Source organism: Balaenoptera borealis (assembly GCF_965194805.1).
Source record: "Balaenoptera borealis genome assembly, chromosome: 8".
Classification (NCBI taxonomy): Eukaryota; Metazoa; Chordata; class Mammalia; order Artiodactyla; family Balaenopteridae; genus Balaenoptera; species Balaenoptera borealis.
Window position 1 is genome coordinate 76255151 of NC_138865.1, and position 21710 is coordinate 76276860.

General features: G+C 35.8%; 1 protein-coding gene and 1 long non-coding RNA gene across 5 annotated transcripts in view; one reads left to right on the top strand and one right to left on the bottom strand.

Annotated features, from left to right (window-relative positions):
• LOC309633118 (cytochrome P450 1A1-like) overlaps nt 1-12514 on the top strand; it is a 52153-nt gene extending 39639 nt beyond the window's left edge. Inside the window, 1 exon segment of the mRNA XM_082401538.1 lies at nt 8161-12514. The gene's annotated coding sequence lies outside the window, so the exon portion shown is untranslated.
• Nucleotides 1297-21710, bottom strand: part of LOC309633120 — a 32084-nt gene continuing 11670 nt past the window's right edge. The window contains exons 3-5 of one of the 4 annotated variants that reach the window (XR_014247308.1): nt 12496-17546; nt 5815-7795; nt 2727-5475 (exon numbers count right to left, since the gene is read on the bottom strand). This is a non-coding gene — a long non-coding RNA (uncharacterized lncRNA). Of the gene's footprint in view, nt 1909-2711; nt 7796-12495; nt 17547-21710 lie in introns of those variants that run through there. The other 3 variants (XR_014247307.1, XR_014247309.1, XR_014247310.1) reach the window with 3 other exon arrangements.

The window sequence follows — 21710 nt, forward strand, 5'->3', positions numbered from 1 at the left end:
GAGTATGAGTTTGAGGTGATAAAAATAAGTTAAATTAAAACTCATGTTTATAATTGCATACTATTTTAGTTTAATTTTTGTCATAAAATTAATTCTCTTCCAAGGCTTGCAAAGTCAAAAGTTAAGTGTTCCTCATAACATTTTCATGGGTTTCTTGAGCTTTGAACCTAGCTTACTAACTCATTAATTTTCAAGTCATCTTGAAATATTTCCTATGGAATCCACGGTGATTTATCAGGTGCTATAAAGTTTAAAAAAGCAGAGAAATATTTAATTTATTTGAAGGTGCGTTTGCGGGATACTATATATATTTTTGGAAACACTATTCAGTTATAATGTGATTACTTTCATAAAACTTCTACCTCTTTTAAAGTTCTTTTCATGTTCTCTCTTGTATCAGAGATAAGTATGTACAGTTCCAGGATAGGAAACATTCTTAACAGTTAAGGTTACAACTAGGATGTTGCTTACAGATGGGAATATTGCAAACAAGGAAGTAAATCTGAAATGTTCGTGATAGTAAGAATAAAATAAATATTCATTATATTGAAATGAATTTAAAAATTTAAATATAGCGAGGGAACTAATGGCAATTTATGAGACAACTAATGATTACATTTCACCACTGAAAATGAATAATTACATTAGTAATTGAAGATCAATTTTAACACCAGTCAATGAGGGGGCAAAACAGAAAAGAATGCAAATGAAATGTCCTCTCAGTTTTTCTGTAGTCTTAAAGAATAATCTTGATTAAGAAGATTACTGTCTCTGGCTTGGCTGGCTCTATCATTCTGATTTTGTCCAGTGCAACTGGGAATAAACATAATTGTGTGTTTATTTTTATTTCTTTCTTAGACCTAAGACAGTGTTCTGTTTTTCAACGAAAGTATCTTAGTAAGATAAAAGGGTTTTTTTTCTTTTCCTTTTAATCCTAAGAAGGTCTGTTTGAGATATATGCTTCTTACTTATATGTAAATTTTACCAATTTTTTTCTAAATAAAAAAGTGAAAAGAAAACATCTCTTATGTGAACTTAGGTATAGGAAACATTTTGTTCTACCTGAAAAATAATTTAGATGCTGTGGTTGTGAGCCTAGTGGGACATTATGGCTGAGCCTTCATCGAGTCTGCCTTATGTAACTGCTGTGTGTCTGACTGTAAGCTACCAGATGCTGGAAAGAAAGGAAAATGAAAACTATAGTCTTAGACAACTAAATCCTTATTTCCAGCCTAGGAAGATATGAGTGTGTGTGCGTGTGTGTGTGTGTGTGTGTGTGTATGTCTTAGTTATAACCAGTGATTTGGTAGAACTCTAAATTAAAAGATACACATCTGGCTGCTTCCTACAAAAGTCAGAAAGAATAGATCTTCGCTTTTAAATATATAGTTTTGAAGATTCTCAACTGTGGTACAGTATGAATTTAGTCACTTAGCTAGATAATGCACTTTATCTAAAAGCCAGAACCTACCTCTCAACATGATATTGTGATTTTTTAAAAGTCTTTTGAGAGAAAAAAAAAAGTAGACCTCTAAAAGAAAATGGCATATATACATTTGGGTATCCATGAAATAAATGCCTTCAAATGTATTCCTTCTGGATGTCAAGCAACATGATGTTTTCAATTTTTTTATACACTGTCTTGCATTACAAATTCAGATATCGGAAGGATATTTACTTGAAGGCCACCAAATTAATGTTGTTAAAAATTATTTTAGTTATTCTAAAGCCGTGAGAAAGGATTACATTTCCAAGCTTGTTTATACTCTCTTGTTCTGTGTCTACATCCAAATCCCAGGAAATCATCTTCCCTGGGGACACTGTTGCATTTGGATGGTCATGTGCAAGTTTCAGATTTTTCTGGACTTTTTCCCAGCTCCACTCTGATTTCTTGCAATTCATGGGCAGCTGAAAAAAGAGGAAGAATAAGGAAGAAACTTACAAGAAATTATCATTAAAAATCACTGCAGATATTTCATTAATGAAAAACTTTAGAAAAATGCACTGATGAGAGTGTCTGGTAGAGTTTATCATACATTCTAGTGAGGGAGAAAAGAAGCAAAATGCTAAACACATGCATTAACATACTTAAAGACTGTAATAAATACCAATAAAGAAGTAAATAGGGAGCTATGGTAATGAAGTTTGATTACTAAGGCTGGTTAGGGATGATTTCTCAGAGGGGATGGTTTGTGAAGTGTATCTTGAAGAGTGGAAAGAAGTTGACCATGGTGACAAGGAGACGCTTAGAGTTCCTGGTTCACTAGGGGCTTCCTCACATTTCTTTTCATGGTTTTCCTTGAGCGTGGAATGTGTGCTCCACTTCTACCCCGTATGCTTTAGTACTCAGCTCAGGCATTTATCTGCTTGGAAGTTATTCCTGAATCTGTCTTTGTTTTTCTTCTCCAGGATGTGTTAGATACACTTTCTTAGTGCTCCCTTAATAATCCACAAATATCTCTCTCAACATACTTCCCTTACTGCACTGAAATTATATGTCTTTATGCCTTCACCCTGTCTCGTTCCTCTTTACAATCCTAGAATCTAGCACTTTGCTTCATAAATTGTGATTGAAAAAATGACGGGTTATTGTTCACAAAAACTGCAAATGAAACTTTGAGCCATGACAGAGCAAGGATACAATAAAAGCTTCGGACTGAAACTCCATCAGGCCCAAACTATGAATGGTAAAGTACACTTGTTCAACCTACCTTTTCTCTCTCCTATTTTTCCATTTTCTTTGCTTGCTGAAGGAAATGTTCTTTCTTTCCATAAATTTGTCATTTTTCTTCATCAGAGCCTATATACGTTGGAAGAAGCTAAAAGGAGAAGGGCAGAACAATGGATTTTCCATTATTTAAACATTGTTATCTTTATATATGATTGTTTCTGAGACCAAAAAAAGATACTTCAAAATCAGTTATAGTCTCGAAAATTTTAAAGTGAATTTCTAGGGAATATTATTAAAATTATGTCTGCATGCTAGAATATAAATTGAGTGAATTAACATAGAGATGATCCATTCAGCTGTAGTATTTGGTCAGATAGTAGGTGACCAAAATGAGCTATTAAATCACCCCATAATCTGGAGGTGAGGTTGAAAGTTTTAATTTAAGTTTCACTATATGGGTTTATCAACTGACTTTTTATTATGAAATTAAGTACTTCTCACCTACCGTCTCTGTGGTAGGCAGAATAGTGGCGTCTGAAAGATGTCCTCCCATTGGATGTCCTAATCCCCCAGACCCGTGAATATGTTAGGTTACATGGCAAAGGGGAACTAAAGTTGCAGATAAAATTAAGGTTGCTGATCAGCTGCTTAAATTAAGGAGATTTTCCTGGACTATCTGGGTGGGTCTAATGCCATCACAAGGGTTTGATTTTTTAAGATTTTTTAAAATAAATTTTTCTTTATCATTGTGTTTTGAATTCACAGCATTTTTAAAAATTTATTTATTTTTAATTTTATTTATTTTTGGCTGCGTTGGGTCTTCGTTGCTGCGCGGGCTTTCTCTAGTTGCGGCGAGCAGGGGCTACTCTTCCTTGTGGTGCGCAGGCTTCTCGTTGTGGTGGCTTCTCTTATTGCGGAGCACGGGCTGTAGGAGTGTGGGCTTCAGTAGTTGTGGCTCGCGGGCTCAGTAGTTGTGGCATACAGGCTCTAGAGCACAGGCTCAGTAGTTGTGGCGCACGGGCTTAGTTGCTCCGTGGCATGTGGGATCTTTCCGGACCAGGGATCAAACCCGTGGTTTGATCTTCCCGGACCAGGGATCAAACCCCGTGCCAATGCAGGGGGATTCTTAACCACTGCGCCACCAGGGAAGTCCCTTTAATTTTTTTTGTGTGTGTGGACCATTTTTAAAGTCATTATTGAATTTGTCACAATATTGCCTCTGTTTTTTTAATGTTTTGGTTTTTTGGCCACAAGCCATGTGGGATCTTAGCTCCCCGACCAGGGATTGAACCCACAACCCCTGTATTGGGAGGCGAAGTCTCAACCACGGGACCACCAGGGAAGTCCCATCACAAGGGTTTTTAAAAGTGGAAGAAGGAGGCAGAAGAGGAGAGTCAGAGACAAAGATGTGACAGATGTGACAACAGAAGCAGTGTCAGAGAGATACTATGTTGCTGGCTTCAAAGATGGAGGAAGAATTTAGAGCAGCAGCTATCATAATGGTACCATGGAGTCAAATAAAATACATGCTATGATGGCAGCCTGCAACATTCAGAGATATTTGCAATGTTAATGCATTTGAATTATTAATCTTTTCCACTCAGCATTTTATTAGGTTTTAAATGGTCAATATTAGCATCACATTTCTGGAGAGAAAATGAATCCCTGTCATATACTAAATTTAAAATAAAAGGCTTACACTTGGTGACAAAAGAAAAAAAAAGTTGGAGGAAGAAGCACAAACCAAGGAATACGGGCAGCTTTAGAAGCTAGAAAAAGCAGGAAATGAATTTTCCCCTAGAGCTTACCCACCTCGATTTTAGCCCAGTGAGAGCTGTTTGGGACCTGTGACCAACAGAATAAGGTAATAAATTTGTGTATTTTTAAGCCACTAAATTTGTGGTTATTTGTTAAAACTACAATAGCAAATGAATACAGTCTTCACTCCCCAAAACTGAAGTTTGAAAAGCAACTCAAGAGAAAAATAACTTTGCTTTTTAGTCAAGTACACTGTTAATTTTGTAATTGTATGAGAAACATTTAAATTAAGATTACAGTTAAGGAGAAAAATTTCTTGTACTGACTCAGGTGAGAAAACCAAGCACTAGTCAGCCGATTCCCCGAGGTCCAACCTTCTAATTTTCCCCTCGTGTTTCTTGTGGTGAGTCCTAAGTCTCAGAGTGTGAAGAAGTTTCCAAAGTGAGTTGGGGCTGTGAAAGCTGTTTCCTCTTCCAAGAGACCAAATATCAACGTTGACACTTGAAAGGATATAGAATTCTACAAATTATCTATAACTCCATTTCAGACTTTAAAAAATGTAAATACATGATTAAATACATGATTGCAGTAGTTTTCTGCAAACAAAAAAAAAGTGGAGTAACTGCAGGCCAATCATATTAAACATTATTCTTTAGCGCTAAGATAAGACTCTTGAAGTCTGAGAAAGAACTTGCATTTATCCATTGCATTTTACCTTACTTAAAGAAGATGGCTGCAACTAGTTTTGAACCATTTCCCTTCTACCAACCAAGAATACAAACAGCAGAAGGAAGAAGAGAAGAAATGTGTGGATAATAGCAGGAAAGATGTTTAATATTAAAAAGGAGCTGTTTGCTCTCCAATACTAGTTAGAATTATCTCTATGGGTCTATTTAGTATTTTATATAGAATTACATTTCTAGGGAACAGTTTACATTCCGACATTACCTTCACTGGACTTTACCAGTGTTTGTTCTTCTGTGCTACTTGGTCATGATCTGCTTCAAATATTTCTTTGGTATCTTTATTTTCCTCTCATGGTCATTCTATAGAGACATGAGAAAGAATCCTTAAAAGTGCATTAACTAAATGTAATCTCTGCTCCTTACTGCTAAGGCACATTCTATAGGATAAAACCTCAACAAACCCCTTACTGTAGAGAGAGACAGTAATGTCAAGGCCACCCACCTCTCACTGTGCTGGTATTAGGAACAAGAAGAGTAGCTGGGAACTCTGGATCACATGCTTCCCCTGCACTTGGGCATGGGTAGCAAGTCACTTTTCAGCCCAGTGATAATCAACACCAGCCTGGAGCTAAAAGGCAACGCAACTGTCTTCTGTGGCCAGTTCTTGACTTAATAAACGTATGAGTCTTGAAAGGTTACCTTTTGGCTTCAAAAATCTAATCTGAGTAGCTTAAAAACAGAGCTTTAACAGAAGGTAACCTTAAACGTGAACCCCACTCAGGTCTGTACACAGGCATTTTTGTTTTGATGATCTTTCCTCCTCTTTCAAAGCTTATGGGGATTTTGCAAATCATGCGTTATTTAGTGTTTCTGTAACTCCCTGTAAATGAGAAGAATGATAAATTTAGTGATAGAGATGGCTTATATTTTGGGACACTGGAAAAAGATCAAGGTCTTAAAGAAATAGTAGTAAGTTCTTTTATGCACGCACATCTCCCACTGAGTTCCATATCGTGAGCACCACTGATTTCACATTTTTTATTTCACGATATCTGATTTTCATAAGATGTCTATCTATTAGCATTTTTGGGCCCATTAGAAACATCAGCAAGAAACTAGAAATAGAGCCAGAAGTTTATCAAAGAACAGGTCGACTACAGTGTCTAGGCAATCAAAAGACAATCAAAACTCACATTTCCAAACTTCATTAAGGGAATGATGAATACTCACTGTTACTTATATGAAACATTTTATACATTGAAGACAGAGACTGAGTGTGAATTAGTGGGGACATTCATTTCTCCCCACTAGAATGTAATCTCCATGAAGGAAGAGATTTTGTTTGGTTGGCTCATTGCTGCATACCCAGCACTTAACATACTGCCTGGCCCAGAGTAGACGTCTAATGAACATTAATTGAATAGTTCAATAAGTTAAAAAGAGTCTGACACAGTTAGAAACTAGTAAAAGAATATGAAACAAATAGTTACACTTAAACTTAATGCAGGCATCATTGATTCCTGAGTACCTCATAACTGGATGAAATTAAAATACTGTCTGATGTACTGATCTGCTGATGTACTATGCCTTTGCTGCTATGGATCAAAATCAAGAGAACTGTGTAGATAAACTTTATTGTATAAGCAGAAAATTAATTTCGTACTAGAAATGGATGGATGATGCAAGTTGAAATGGACTGTCCATTGATGTTCCTAATGTAGTAGCAGAAAAAAAATGGTCTCTTAAGTGCTTAGTGTTTGATGTCATTAATAGTTTTGTAAAACTCTACAGTGTAGAAAGGTTTTGATACTAAACTGTGCACTGTACATAGCTCTAATGCATTGTATTGCCCACCAGTACTTCTATAATTGTAGATTGTTTGTGCATTCAGACTCTTAAGCATTAAACATAAATAACTTCTAAATAAATAAATAAATAATGTCTTGGTGCCTGGGATGCAGATTTACGTAGCTATTATTAAATACCTACATTAGTCCACCTGGATTGTACTCCTGCTATGCACAAAAAGAAGATGCCATTCAATTCTATCAACTGATTCTCCATGTGCTCAGCATTTGTCAAGCCTATGCATGTGGGACAGGAGTGAAAACGTGAACTTTTTTGTGTGTGCATGCATGCAGATAGCGTTTTTGTGTGTGTGTTTGCATGCATATGTGTGCGTGTATTTGTCTAGATGTCTTCGCGCCTATAGACCCATAAATTAAGTTCCTAGTAGCTTTTAGCGTATGCACATATGACCAGATGTGCATATTTTCCTCTACACTGTTGGTCAGTAGGGGGAGCTGTCACCTGCCACTGCAGCATGAGGGTGCAAAGGCAAATTCATTTTCTGTGAGGACCTGTACATCAGTGGTATCTTTTCTCAAAATAAAAACTATAGACTTTGATTGCTAAATACGTCAGTAGGTCAATCAGATAAATTAAGACCTAAGAAAGAGTAACATAAGACACGTGATAGTGCATATTATAATTTTTTAACAGAAAATGGGTTATAATGCAAGAAAATAAATTAGGTCAATGGTAGATTATTAGCACTTATGTACTATAGCATAGCTATGATAGAAAACGTGTATATCCTTCATCTTCTCTTCTTTTCTCATAAACCCCGTTTGTTTGATTATTTGTGTTTATGTTGCATTTGGTGCACGTCCTTTGTCATCTGCAAAAATTCAGAGAAAAATGGGAAAATTAAAAAGCAGGAGAAGAAAGGCCCATATGACATATAAACCAACTTTTAAAAATTTAACATGATGTTTGCAGGATTCATCTAAAAATTTTTATCATCTACTACATACAGGCCCTATATTAAACACTTAGACATATTCTTATTTAATTCTCAAAATTTATCTTCACAGTTGGTTTTATTAATCAAATTTTACTGGTGAAGGAATCACTACCTAGGGAAGATGGGAGACTTCTTCAGGCTCACACTACTAAAAGGTGGTTAATTTGACATTTGAACCCAAGTTTTTGACTCTAATTCCCATGTAATTTTCTCTTCTCCTAAACTACTCCTCCAATCAGCTGTTTGCCCAGTTGCTGCTACATGCCAAGTACATGGGATTATTCTCTTCTCAGAGGTAAGTTTCCTTTTCCTCATTTTCATGGTCTGCACTTGAGAACAAAATCTTGCTCAATTTCACCATGTGCTAAAGGCGCTGATGTCATTCAAAGAATCTGTTATTTTTATGTTAAGAAGAGCCTGCCGTTCTTCTCTGACCTGGTTGGGCCTGGCCTACAGCAGAATGTTCTGGGAACCTTAGGTAGTGGTCTTGTCACCTGTCTAGAATATCAGGAAACCCACAGAGATTAAGAGGTTGAATCATTAAGAAGCTGACTAGAGAATAAACAGAATCTGTCCGCATATCCTCACTGTGGCTTTGTTCATGATATTGATTCTGCATTTACTACAATGTCTGACACAATTATAGTGCCTTATAATTGCATTTTTGAGGTATAAAGAAAGATGCCTTAAACCTAAACCTTTTATTAATCAAGATAACCAGCAGGATATGTTGTTTAAAAGCTAAGTTGGGTCTTATTTGCTAACACTCTGCTATCAAAAAGGAAGGTGAGTTATTGAATAATTTCATTTAATTCTTGAAAATTGCATGCAAAATTCATTTTAATAAGAAACATGTAACAGAAGCATAAGCTCTGTTTAAATGGAGTCATTATTCATAAGTTTTTTGTATGTGTATTGATATAATTGTTTGCTAAAAACTCATTATATGATAATGAACTTATCTTAAAGATACTATTAATATTATTGGCAACTCCTACCCTTTGATTTTGTTTATTATAGGTGGGATCTTGTCCTAATTTTACCATGTAACCTCCAAATCAGTACTATTTTGATTTTTGTTCAACAACTTTTGCTTAACCTGAGCCATATCATGTCAAACAAGGACTTCCCTGGCAGTCCAGTGGTTAAGACTCCGCACTTCCACTGCAGGGGATACGGGTTTGATCCTGGTTGGGGAACTAAGATCCCTCAAGCCTCGCAGGGCAGCAAAACAATAGTTAAATACTATTATAGTAATTTATTATTTGTTTAAAACTGCAAAACACCTAACCTTTCATCACAAAGACCACCACCACCACCAATCCCCGTGCTTGGATTGTCGGCCTCGCCTTTGACGTAGTAGGCAGAAATATGAGACTGGGAATTGAAAGAATAAAGATCTCATCTAACAAATTGTGTCAATAATGCTTGAGACCTCAGGTGAGGTTTGAATATAGATTAGATAATCCTTAAAATCCTACAGAGGCAGCGTAGTGCACTGTTGAAGAGCACAGAACTCAGAGATATCTGGCTTGAGTTCAAATCCCAGTTCCAACATTTACTAGCTGTGTGACCTTGGGCAGGTTGCTTAAAGCCTCTGATTCCTCACCTATCAAATGGGAATAAAAACAGCACCTACTTTATAAGGTTGACATGTATAAGTGAGTTCATATGAGAAGGGCACCTAGAACTTGGCCTGGTACAAAAGATATATATTTGTACTTGCCATTGTTATCTAATTTGACTTACTTAGAACTTTGTAAAATTCTGAGCAGCTCAAATATTCACTCAACATTTACACTGAGTCTCTAATTGCATGCCAGCTGCTACACTAGATTTGAGGGCTATATCCATGCACCAGACAAAGATTCCTGCCTTGAGTTTTTACTCATACCAATGTGCTATAATTATAGCCTCCCCAAAATTCCTGTTTATGAAAAAAGTTATTAGCTAGTTCAAGGTTTTGCTTTTTAGTCTTAGTTACTAATGTGTCTAGTTGTAGAAATTTGTTACATCTCTAAACCCGATGATCTTTGCCTCACTTCATACCATTTTTAAGTCAAGTACAGTGTCTAACATATACCAAAGGTTTATTTGATATAATATTTCATATGTTATAAAAAATTGTCTCATAACCTGCACTAAATATTTACATAGATTACAAGGTGAATCCCAATTTCAAAAAAGTTAAAATGTGAAAGAGAAAAGCTACCTTAGCACTGAGAAAATATTGTATTTCTATTTTTAGTATTAATGATTACATCATCAACTTGGTTTAATATATTCTCTCACAATGTAATACAAAGCAAAGAATTCATTGTTATCTACAATCAGAGATCTTCAATACGATAATTTATAAGATATGTCATAATATTTTTATTAGTCTCATAATATATAGAAATGAAAATATTTAAACTAATTTGGAAATTTTAAATCTAATTTATAATTCAACATCAAAAAAACAAACAACCTGATTAAAAAATGGGCAGAAGAACTGAATAGACATTTTTCCAAACAGGAAGTGCAGATGGCCAACAGGCACGTGAAAAGATACTCAACATTGCTAATCATCAGGGAAATGCAAATCACAACCACAATGAGATGTCACCTCACACCTGTCAGAATGGCTATTGTCAAAAAGAACATAAATAGCAAATACTGGCGAGGATGTGGAGAAAAGGGCACCGTCATACAGTGTTGGTGGGAATGTAAATTGGTGCAGCCACTGTGAAAAACAGTATGGAGTTTTCTCAAAAAACTAAAAATGGAACTACCATATGACCCAACAATCCTACTCCTGGATATATAGCTGAAAAAAAACAAAAGCATTAATTCAAAAAGATATATGCACCCTAATGTTCATAGCAGCATTGTTTACAATTGCCAAGACATGGAAGCAACCTAGGTGTCCATCAACAGATGAATGGATAAAAAAGCTGTGGTACACGCACACACACACACACACACACACACACACACACACACACACACACACACACTGGAATACTACTCAGCCATAAAAAAGAAGAAAATTTTGCCATTTGCAGCAACATGGATGGACTTGGAGGACATTATGCTGAGTGAAGTAAGTCAGAGAAAGATAAATACTATATGATATTGCTTATATGTAGAATCTAAAAAAATACAACAAACTAGTGAATATAACAAAAAAGAAGCAGACTCACAGATACAGAGACAGACTAGTGGTTATCAGTGGGGAGGGAGGAGGGGCAATATAGGGGTGGGGGAGTAGGAAGTACAAACTACTGGGTGTAAGATAGGCTCCAGGATGTATTGTACAACACAGAGAATGTAGCCAATATTTTGTAATAACTGTAAATGGAAAGTAACTTTTAAAAATTGTATAAAATTTTAATAAATAAATAAATAAAAATAAATCAGTCCATCTAAAAAGAAGAAGACAATTAGCCTTTATATCTATTTTTGATCCATTGTCCACACATAAAACAGTGAAAGCCCTGTGTGATATCTTAAAATGTCTTGTATATACTTCACCCTCATAAATGTTTTTCTTTTATTTATACATCTCTACATCTCTATCCACAGAAGTAGAGTTATTGTTTATTGCTGTGGATCACCTATCTTTTGTACAATGAGCTTTTAAAATTCATCATCCTACTATAAGCATTTTTACTTATTGATACACTCTTCATTAATTTTAATGACTTCAAAATTTTTTCTATTATGAATAATGCTGAAATATGCCTGCATATATATACATATAAATGCAGGCATATATGCATATTTGTTCTTTTTAAAATTATTTTCTTTGGATACATTCTAAAGTTTGAGAGACAAAAAAAATAATAGGTGTTAAATAATTATGCTTTGAAGTATTAAAAACCTGAGTTTCATTCCTAGTTCTACAACATTCAATGAGTTTGACCTGAGGCAAACGATCACTCCTTTCAGAGTAAAAGAAATGCCTACCTCTTAAAGTTGGTGAGGGAATTAAATGGGCTAATGTAAAATTGAAATTTATATGAGGAAACTTTGGATAGTGATGGATATGTTTATGGCATAGATTGTGGTGATGTTTTCACAAGTGTAAACTTATTCCCAAACTCATCAAGTTGTATGCATTAAATATCTACAGCTTTTTGTATGACGATCATACCTAAATAAAGTGGCTTTAAAAAATAAAATTCATGTCATTAGATATTTATTAAGCCATTTAATAAAAAGTAGCTATTATTATTACTTTCATCCTCATCATTATCAATAATAAATAAAAGAATATATACATTTTTGGAAAACATTATATTTTGTTGGCTTAATATATTAGTAGAACACCTCTTTGTATGTGATTTATTCCTAGTCTTACCATTTTTAGATTATAGCAATTCTTGTCATCTTTCAATTTTATCAGTATAGCACCAAAACCTTTTTTTTACTCTCTGTAATGATAAAGAAATGGAAACACATTCTTTATGGTGCTAGAATTAGTAGGAAGGATAGGCTACGTGTATGTTATTCTTCTTGGTTTGGGGTGTGTTTTATCAAACCTGTTCTACAAGGTAATATAAATATTTGCATATTGTGTAACAAAATACCTTTTTCCACAGTTGTATTCTTTTCTTTCCTTATAATGCGCCACCTGAAAAAACTCAGCTTTTTGTTGATGCCAAATCTATCCATCCAGGGCACTCCCAGCTCTTCAACTTCGAAAGAGACAAGTAAACTCAGGTGAAAAACGTTCATGGGAAGGTACCTGGAAGTGATCAAGGTCTACTCTCAGACCAACCGTAAATGAGAGATCGGTAATAAATCCCACACAGTAAGGAAAATAAAAATACTCCTAATGAATACTTCCTCATTATGGCCCAGGGTTGTAATGTCTCAGATCAGAGATGCTCATATTCATTGACCAGGGGCTGACTAGAGCCACTCCAGCCACCAAAACAGCACATAGAGAAAGGTGGCGCTGCACAAAATGAGGGATGCTGGAAGCTATAATCTATTGCATTATTTCAAGCATGCTTGAAGGCACATTTAAGTAGGTGGCATAAGTTATGTTGACTTTATTCTGATGGAAATCTCTCAAGTTTTCAAATCTCCATCCAGGTGGAAATATAAAAGTTTTGAGCCATGACCCACATTAAACTCAATCTTTCCCTACAAAACTTCTTTTTCTTTATGTTGTTAGAGATTTTAAGATTATAAAATATACCAGCTACTTCATATAGCCAATAGAGTCCTTGATGATACAACTTTCCCCTCTGTTACTATCCAAAATGCAGCTCATTTTTAGAATTAAAGAACCTGAGATTTTTAGTGGTACAAATATATGCCAAATTGCTTATATCGATACTGTTTTGTGAAACGATTTTTACTTCAGGAAGACGGTGGATAGAAGGAGTAAGTTATGCCTCAGAGCCCAGATACATCCTTATTTCCTGACTCTGGTTTCAACCTGGTGTTGACCAGACTAATTGGAAATATCTGAATAGTGAGGATAGTCACAGGAGAATCATTAAAAAACAAAAATATTGCTCTCTGTGGGACACCCCTAGAAATCAAACTTGAAGTAGGTAACACTGAACTACACAAAAGCCTTTCTGCTGTCTTCCCCAAGCCTCCTTTTCGGGGCCACTCTACTTCCTATGTCATCCTCTTTCTTTGCCATGAGCTAGAAGGATCAAACCAGTTTTTCTTTCATCTCAAGGACCTGCCACTGTTAAGTGGCAGACACATTTCAATCATGAAAAGTAAAGAAAGTAACAGAGATGCTAGGTCTGCCATCATTGAGCTGCTGAATAAATGCCAACAGAGGCTTATTTTCAGATTTCTTGTGATGTAAGAAAAACATCCCACCTGTTAGACATGCTTTCTGATACTTCTAAGTGAAAGCATTCCTCGCTGAAATCTATGTTCTGATCCCAGTCTGTTATTTTGAGAATTTTCTTTAAGTGATTGTCCACATTGATCAATCATTATTTGTTGTTTTCCTATTGGCTTTGTATAGCAAAAGGATGTCTGGTTAAATTTTTTTTTCTAGATAATTAAAATATCTTGTTAAAAGTCAGAACAACCTATGAAGCTGGTCACTCTTTGGCCCATTTCAGCATTTTATTGAGAAAAATCATCTCTAATTGGGAGAGAGATTCTTTAATTTTTACTGAATCCTCTGGAAGAGAAGATTTCCATTCATAACACAAAACCCAACATAAAAATCCTCTTCATTTATCTTTCAATCAACCCAAAGACCCACTCATCACAGTATGGCAACTTATTCCCAATCTTCTCCCTCTATTTCTAAAAATCTTTAAAAATTTTCCTTTAACCCAACCTCTTGTCTCTCCTGTCCCTGCCCTTTCACTCTTTCTTTACAAAAGAATAACTCCCAGCCCTGAGCAGTGAAGATCAATCAAATGGGTTTCAGTTTACTGTTCTACTGTTCTTACTGTCTCCTCCTTCACCCCCTATTCCAGGTTGCCCAACAAACCCCAGATTATGGAAACAAAGAAAAAACATTCTCCTGGTATGTGAGAGATACAAGAGATTCTGAATATTCACCTGTAATTTTTTTCCTGTACCATAACAAAGGGTGACATGTTTAAAAGAATAATATATATAAAATCAATTATTAAAGAAATACTATAAACAAGGGGAGAAATTTTTTTATTACTAATCAATCACTTCATAACATGACTGATTTTCCATTTCTTCTATAAGAGATATCTTTAAGACTTCTTTTTTATGTTGTTTTGAGTGTTAAAAAAAATTCCTAGGTTTGTAATAGTTCTATAAATTTAAAGTAGTACTTGGACATTTTGTTTCCTGCTATGGTCTTTAAAAGAGAGTATTTGACTGCTTAGCAATTCTCTCTCTGATATGCTGAGCTCTAGCTAACTGCCTTTTGCCTCCGATTCATTGCATGAGAGGGAAGAAGTGGCTTTCTTAGTCATAAACCTGACTTCGTATACCTTGACTGAAACCAAAGGATTCAAAACTCAAAGCAAAATTTAAAATGTACTTTCATGGTTTCTCTGGCTGTACATTTCCCAGTCATGAGGTTTGGCCCAACCAAGAGGCAAGGATGTCTGTTTCCCATTCAGTAATTTCAAACTATGTACAACTTATATTTAAACTAAAATCTGCAAAGTTAGTAAAAATAGTTTTATAGCCTTGTTTCTCCTAGGACTATCTAACATGAATTGTTTCCAATTTTAGAGAGGGTCAGGCCCTTTCTACTTCCAAATATAAAAAAAAAATCTGAAGCCAACACATTAAAAATATTAATAGTATCTTTTATATGGGGAGTGAGATTATGAGTCTACAGTTGCTGTAATCTATACCATGCTCAATTAAAAAAATACTTAAATTATTTTTGATATGTGAGAAAAGGCAATTGGGAAGACCTATTTTAATAAAAGAACTGGATGCCTGAAAGTTTATTATCCTTTACTGTGAGGAAATGGTCACTCAGGTCTGTTATGAAAACATTTGTTGGCCATCAGTTAAAAAACCCTTAGATTATTTTAGATTCTGAAAAGAAAGTGAAAAAAAAAATGGTTAGGGGTAAGATAAAATCTGTTCTTGGGAGAACTAGCTGTTATATTTAAAATGTATCACTGCTTCTAAACTGGGGAGACACATTTCTTGCCACATAACTTTATCCCTGTTCATGCAATGCTGTTAACTTTGAGTTGTAATATTCATCTTTCAACAGTAGTAGGATTCTAGGAAACCGAGCTCATTGTAACTTTCTCCACTGAAGGGCTGAGTTCTGAAGCATTCATCTTCACTGGGGAATCAGTAAAGATAGGCTGGGTTATGTTGTGGAAACAAATTCCAAATCTTAAGGCTTAGCACGTACAACTTTACTCTGCTCTTGCCCACACAAAGCCATCTGTAGGTCCAGTAGCTCTCTAGGGCAGCTCCCTTCTAAACAATGACTTAGGGATCAGGTTCTTTTTTTTTTTTTTTCTTTTAAATCTTGTAGCTCTACCATTTGGAACTGCAGTCACATGGCATGGGGAGAGAAAGCTTGAAGAACTCACACGGGCTCTTAAATGCCTCATTCCAGAGATGACATGCCATTTCCGCTCATAGCCTATTGGCTGGAAGTAGTCTTATTGTCCAGAAATAACTATATAGAGACTGGAAGATGTAAGAGAGCACATGGAATATTTGATGAGTTCTATGGTCTGTGCCTTAGAACACATGCGACTTTTAAGTCTCAGCAGTGAGAGTCTAGACAATCCTCAGCTCTCTTTTCCCCCAACATAGCCACCCTGGAAACCGAGAATTTCTGATGGTGGCCTTAGAAGATAGAAAGAGCCTGGGTATCTGTGGTACTACTGGGAAGGGCACTGCTCTGGAGAACTATCAAACTATAGCTGACTTTGGGTAAATAAGACATACACTTTTATATATTAAGCTGGTGAGGTTTCAGGGGTCATTTTGTTAATACGATATAGCCTATCCCATCCTGAATAATGCAATTGGATTGGAAATGTCTTCTGTTTTGCTTTGCTGATCCAGATCACCAATTTTGCTACAAATTCCAACATTTCTGTCTTCAAATCACTCCTTGATTTTGTCAGAAACTATTGCTACAACCTTGGCTCTGTACTGATTCTCAGCTTTGCCCTAACACTTCTTGGTTCAATGGTCTCTGATGTTTGATCTATACATGAACTGTTCCCACCCCCCTACCACCACCCCCGGTGAAAAAAAACCAAAGACAACAAAAAAAGACACGTGTTTTCTTTTCTTTTTTTTTTTTTTTAAACATCTTTATTGGAGTATAATTGCTTTACAATGGTGTGTTAGTTTCTGCTTTATAACAAAGTGAATCAGTTATACATATACATATGTTACCATATCTCTTCCCTCTTGCATCTCCCTCCCTCCCACCCTCCCTATCCCACCCCTCTAGGTGGTCACAAAGCACAGAGCTGATCTCCCTGTGCCATGCGGTTGCTTCCCACTAGCTATCTATTTTACCTTTGGTAGTGTATATATGTCTATGCCACTCTCTCACCCTGTCACATCTTACCCCTCCCCCTCCCCATATCCTCAAGTCCATTCTCTAGTAGGTCTGTGGACACGTGTTTTCTTGTTTGCTGAAGAGAAGCAAGAAAATACTTTAACCTGTCAACCTAAAGGCAACTTTAAAGAAACAGCAGCATAACTAGTCTCATCAAAACTGTTCATGCTAAATATATATGACAACCTGGGAAAGTTTATACCTGATTAATGTATGATGTTTACTTTCTTTAGAATTATTGCTCTTGTTGAGTTGAGAGCTCATGAGTGGAAATTCTTAGGAAGGTAAAAGAATACATTTGAATTAGTGGTTTTAAAGGTGTGTTAAGACATCAGAGATCTTTTTTATAATGAGCATTAAATATTACAATTCATGTACATTTTGGATTAGTTTCATAGCACTAAGCAATTATTACCCTGTCCATGTTCTTCATCACTCTTAATACCTTTAGTCACACAAGGCAGGTAGCTTGTATTTCATCAGGAAGAATTCTGGGCAAGGGAGCATCAGGCACAACGATTACTTGTGTCATGGTTCTGCTAACAAGCCATTTTAGGTAATCTTCAGTTCCTTGAGAGAGTCATTGGATTTTTTGGAGTTGCCAAGATTCTGTAAGCAGATTAATTTTTCATTATGTGTAAAGAAAGCTAAATGCTTAAGTTTGGAACTTCTCTCAGAAATAGCCAATCCAATATTAACTTTATTTCAAATATTTGCATTAAATTCAATAAACAGGTGTCAAGGCTGTAATATGTCCAAATTATTATGTTAAGCCCTTTGACGGTTGGAGTGAGTAAGGTAATAACTAAGGTCTTTTTCCCTTCATGTATACATATTACCATTTTATATACAGTATTTATATATATGTATATATTTTAATTTATCTTTTTTGTTCTTATTTGGGTTTATTCCCCATTTTAATCACATTATTTTTTAACTAAATTTAAATATGGAGCTACAAGATCACATTTTTAGAGTCATTAGGTAAGATAGTAGAAATTATATCATAAGGAGAGGAAATGTTAACATCACCCTTATCCAGTTGAATACATAGGTTGTACAAACTATACAGTCATTGGGAAACAATAAAATGACCCAGTATTTCCTTCCCACATTTTCACGATAAGTCAGGCATGTCACATGACCTTTCTCCTAGTCTCTGGTTGTAAGTCTGGGCAAGGATGCCCTCTTTCTCACTCTCGAGACTGCGTTAGCCTCGGAGTAGCACTGTAGCTGGATGACTGACTCAGGATGGTCTGGAGCATAGAGGGTTAGAGTCTGAAATGTTTCCTGGTTAATTCCTGATTGGAATTATTCCAGTTGTTGGTTTTCTGAGAATAAGCAAGTAGGGAAATATTTTTCCAGAAACTCTTCAGCCAAATAATGTGAAACTCAAGATCCTGCTAACATGAGAGTAGATTTTATAACACCTCCCTACTTTAAACCAAAATTATGTCACCAGATATTCACCGTAATGTAACTGAACCCAGAAAGAGTGTTCGTGGAGTGGAACCTATTTGTTTCAATTCATCACTGTATATTTAATACCCTGATAAAATTGCTGTATTCTTCTTAGACCAATATGCATCAAAAATATTTTTACATATATTACAGTGTCCTCAATGTTCCTCCATTATCCTTGATTTTTCTCTTTGATAACTGTGTATGACAAGTGAAATTATGCATTCAGAAAAAAATTACTAAACTCTGACAAGATTTCATAAAATTATAGGTGAGGTAGATGTACAATAATTAAGGTCAAATAAACCACTACTTTTGGCAGAATGATTCTTAGGTTTCTTGTTTTTCCATAGTTGAAACAACATGAGTATATGATTTATTAATATACCAAATAGAAATACTTTTAGTCAGAAGAACATTAAACTCCATGGGCTATGACAGTTTAATTGGCATAGCAGCCAGGATCCCAGCAGAATAAGGAATGGCATACTCAAACTGGATAATTGATGAGATTTTAATAGAAAGGATTTTTTTTAAAAGGTACAGCGTGAGGTTTTAGGAAAACAGTGAGGGATGGTGCTGTATCGTGACACTAGCAACAGCAGGGAGCTGTTTCTAACCCTAGAACAAGGGACACAGGAGAGAACAGTTACGAGAACCCAGGGAGAGCAGCTATATAGAAAAGACCATCCAACCTTCAGATCTCCTGCTAGTGTCTTCCTTTGGCCAAACTCAACAGGAGGTGAGGAGGAAAGGGAACCATTGAGGTAGCCCCTATGTATTAATTTCCCACAACAAAGAGCAGAGTGAAAAAGCATGAAGAGTTAATCTGGGAAATGGAGCAAAAGAGACATGTATAGCAAAATTGGTGCATGACTTTAAAAAATAACTTTAAATGGCATGCTTACTTTTTGGCTAAGTTGGACTCCAACTGCCCCCCCTGTCATCAGACAACATTACTTCTCTCTCTTTTCCCATAGTTTCATATATATATATATGCCTTTGGGGAGGAAAAGCCACATTTTGGTAGTAGGCATGAGGCCCTTAAGGGGTAAAACAAATCAGAGAAGGGTTGGAATACCATCTATCTCCTACACTGTTTGTTGGATTCTTTTTTTTTTTTTTTTTTAACATCTTTATTGAAGTATAATTGCTTTACAATGGTGTGTTAGTTTCTGCTTTAAAACAAAGTGAATCAGTTATACATATACTTATGTTCCCATATCTCTTCCCTCTTGCATCTCCCTCCCTCCCACCCTCCCTATCCCACCCCTCTAGGTGGTCACAAAGCACCGAGCTGATCTCCCTGTGCTATGCGGCTGCTTCCCACTAGCTATCTATTTTACATTTGGTAGTGTATATATGTCAATGCCTCTCTCTCACTTCGTCCCAGCTTACCCCTCCCCCTCCCCATATCCTCAAGTCCATTCTTTAGTAGGTCTGTGTCTTTATTCCCATCTTGCCACTAGGTTCTTCATGTCCTTTTTTTTTTTTCTTAGATTCCATATATATGTGTTAGCATACTGTATTTGTTTTTCTCTTTCTGACTTACTTCACTCTGTATGACAGACTCTAACTCCATCCACCTCATTACAAATACCTCCATTTCATTTCTTTTTATGGCTGAGTAATATTCCATTGTATATATGTGCCACTTCTTCTTTATCCATTCATGTGATGATGGACACTTAGGTTGCTTCCATGTCCTGGCTATTGTAAATAGAGCTGCAATGAACATTTTGGTACATGACTCTTTTTGAATTATGGTTTTCTCAGGGTATATGCCCAGTAGTGGGATTGCTGGGTCGTATGGTAGTTCTATTTTTAGTTTTTTAAGGAACCTCCATACTGTTCTCCATAGTGGCTGTATCAATTTACATTCCCACCAACAGTGAAAGAGGGTTCCCTTTTCTCCACACCCTCTCCAGCATTTATTGTTTCTAGATTTTTTGATGATGGCCATTCTGACCGGTGTGAGATGATACCTCATTGTAGTTTTGATTTGCATTTCTCTAATGATTAAGGATGTTGAGCATTCTTTCATGTGTCTGTTGGCCATCTGTATATCTTCTTTGGAGAAATGTCTGTTTAGGTCTTCTGCCCATTTTTGGATTGGGTTGTTTGTTTTTTTGTTATTGAGCTGCATGAGCTGCTTGTAAATCTTGGAGATTAATCCTTTGTCAGTTGCTTCATTTGCAAATATTTTCTCCCATTCTGAGGGTTGTCTTTTGGTCTTGTTTATGGTTTCCTTTGCTGTGCAAAAGCTTTGAAGTTTCATTAGGTCCCATTTGTTTATTTGTGTTTTTATTTCCATTTCTCTAGGAGCTGGGTCAAAAAGGATCTTGCTGCGATTTATGTCATAGAGTGTTCTGCCTATGTTTTCCTCTAAGTGTTTGATAGTGTCTGGCTTAACATTTAGGTCTTTAACCCATTTTGAGTTTATTTTTGTGTATGGTGTCAGGGAGTGTTCTAGTTTCATACTTTTACATGTACCTGTCCAATTTTCCCAGCACCACTTATTGAAGAGACTGTCTTTTCTCCACTGTATAGGCTTGCCTCCTTTATCAAACATAAGGTGACCATATGTGCGTGGGTTTATCTCTGGGCTTTCTATCCTGTTCCATTGATCTATATTTCTGTTTTTGTGCCAGTACCAAACTGTCTTGATTACTGTAGCTTTGTAATATAGTCTGAAGTCAGGAAACCTGAATCCTCCAGCTCCATTTTTTGTTCTCAAGATTGCTTTGGCTATTCGGGGTCTTTTGTGTCTCCATACAAATTGTGAAATTTTTTGTTCTAGTTCTGTGAAAAATGCCTGTGGTAGTTTGATAGGGATTTCATTGAATCTGTAGATTGCTTTGGGTAGTAGAGTCATTTTCACAATGTTGATTCTTCCAATCCAAGAACACGGTATATCTCTCCATCTATTTGTATCATCTTTAATTTCTTTCATCAGTGTCCTATAATTTTCTGCATACAGGTCTTTTGTCTCCTTAGGTAGGTTTATTCCTAGATATTTTATTCTTTTTGTTGCAATGGTAAACGGGAGTGTTTTCTTAATTTCACTTTCAGATTTTTCATCATTAGTATATAGGAATGCAAGAGATTTCTGTGCATTAATTTTGTATCCTGCTACTTTGCCAAATTCATTGATTAGCTCTAGTAGTTTTCTAGTGGCAGTTTTAGGATTCTCTATGTACAGTATCATGTCATCTGCAAACAGTGACAGCTTTACTTCTTCTTTTCCGATTTGGATTCCTTTTATTTCTTTTTCTTCTCTGATTGCTGTGGCTAACACTTCCAAAACTATGT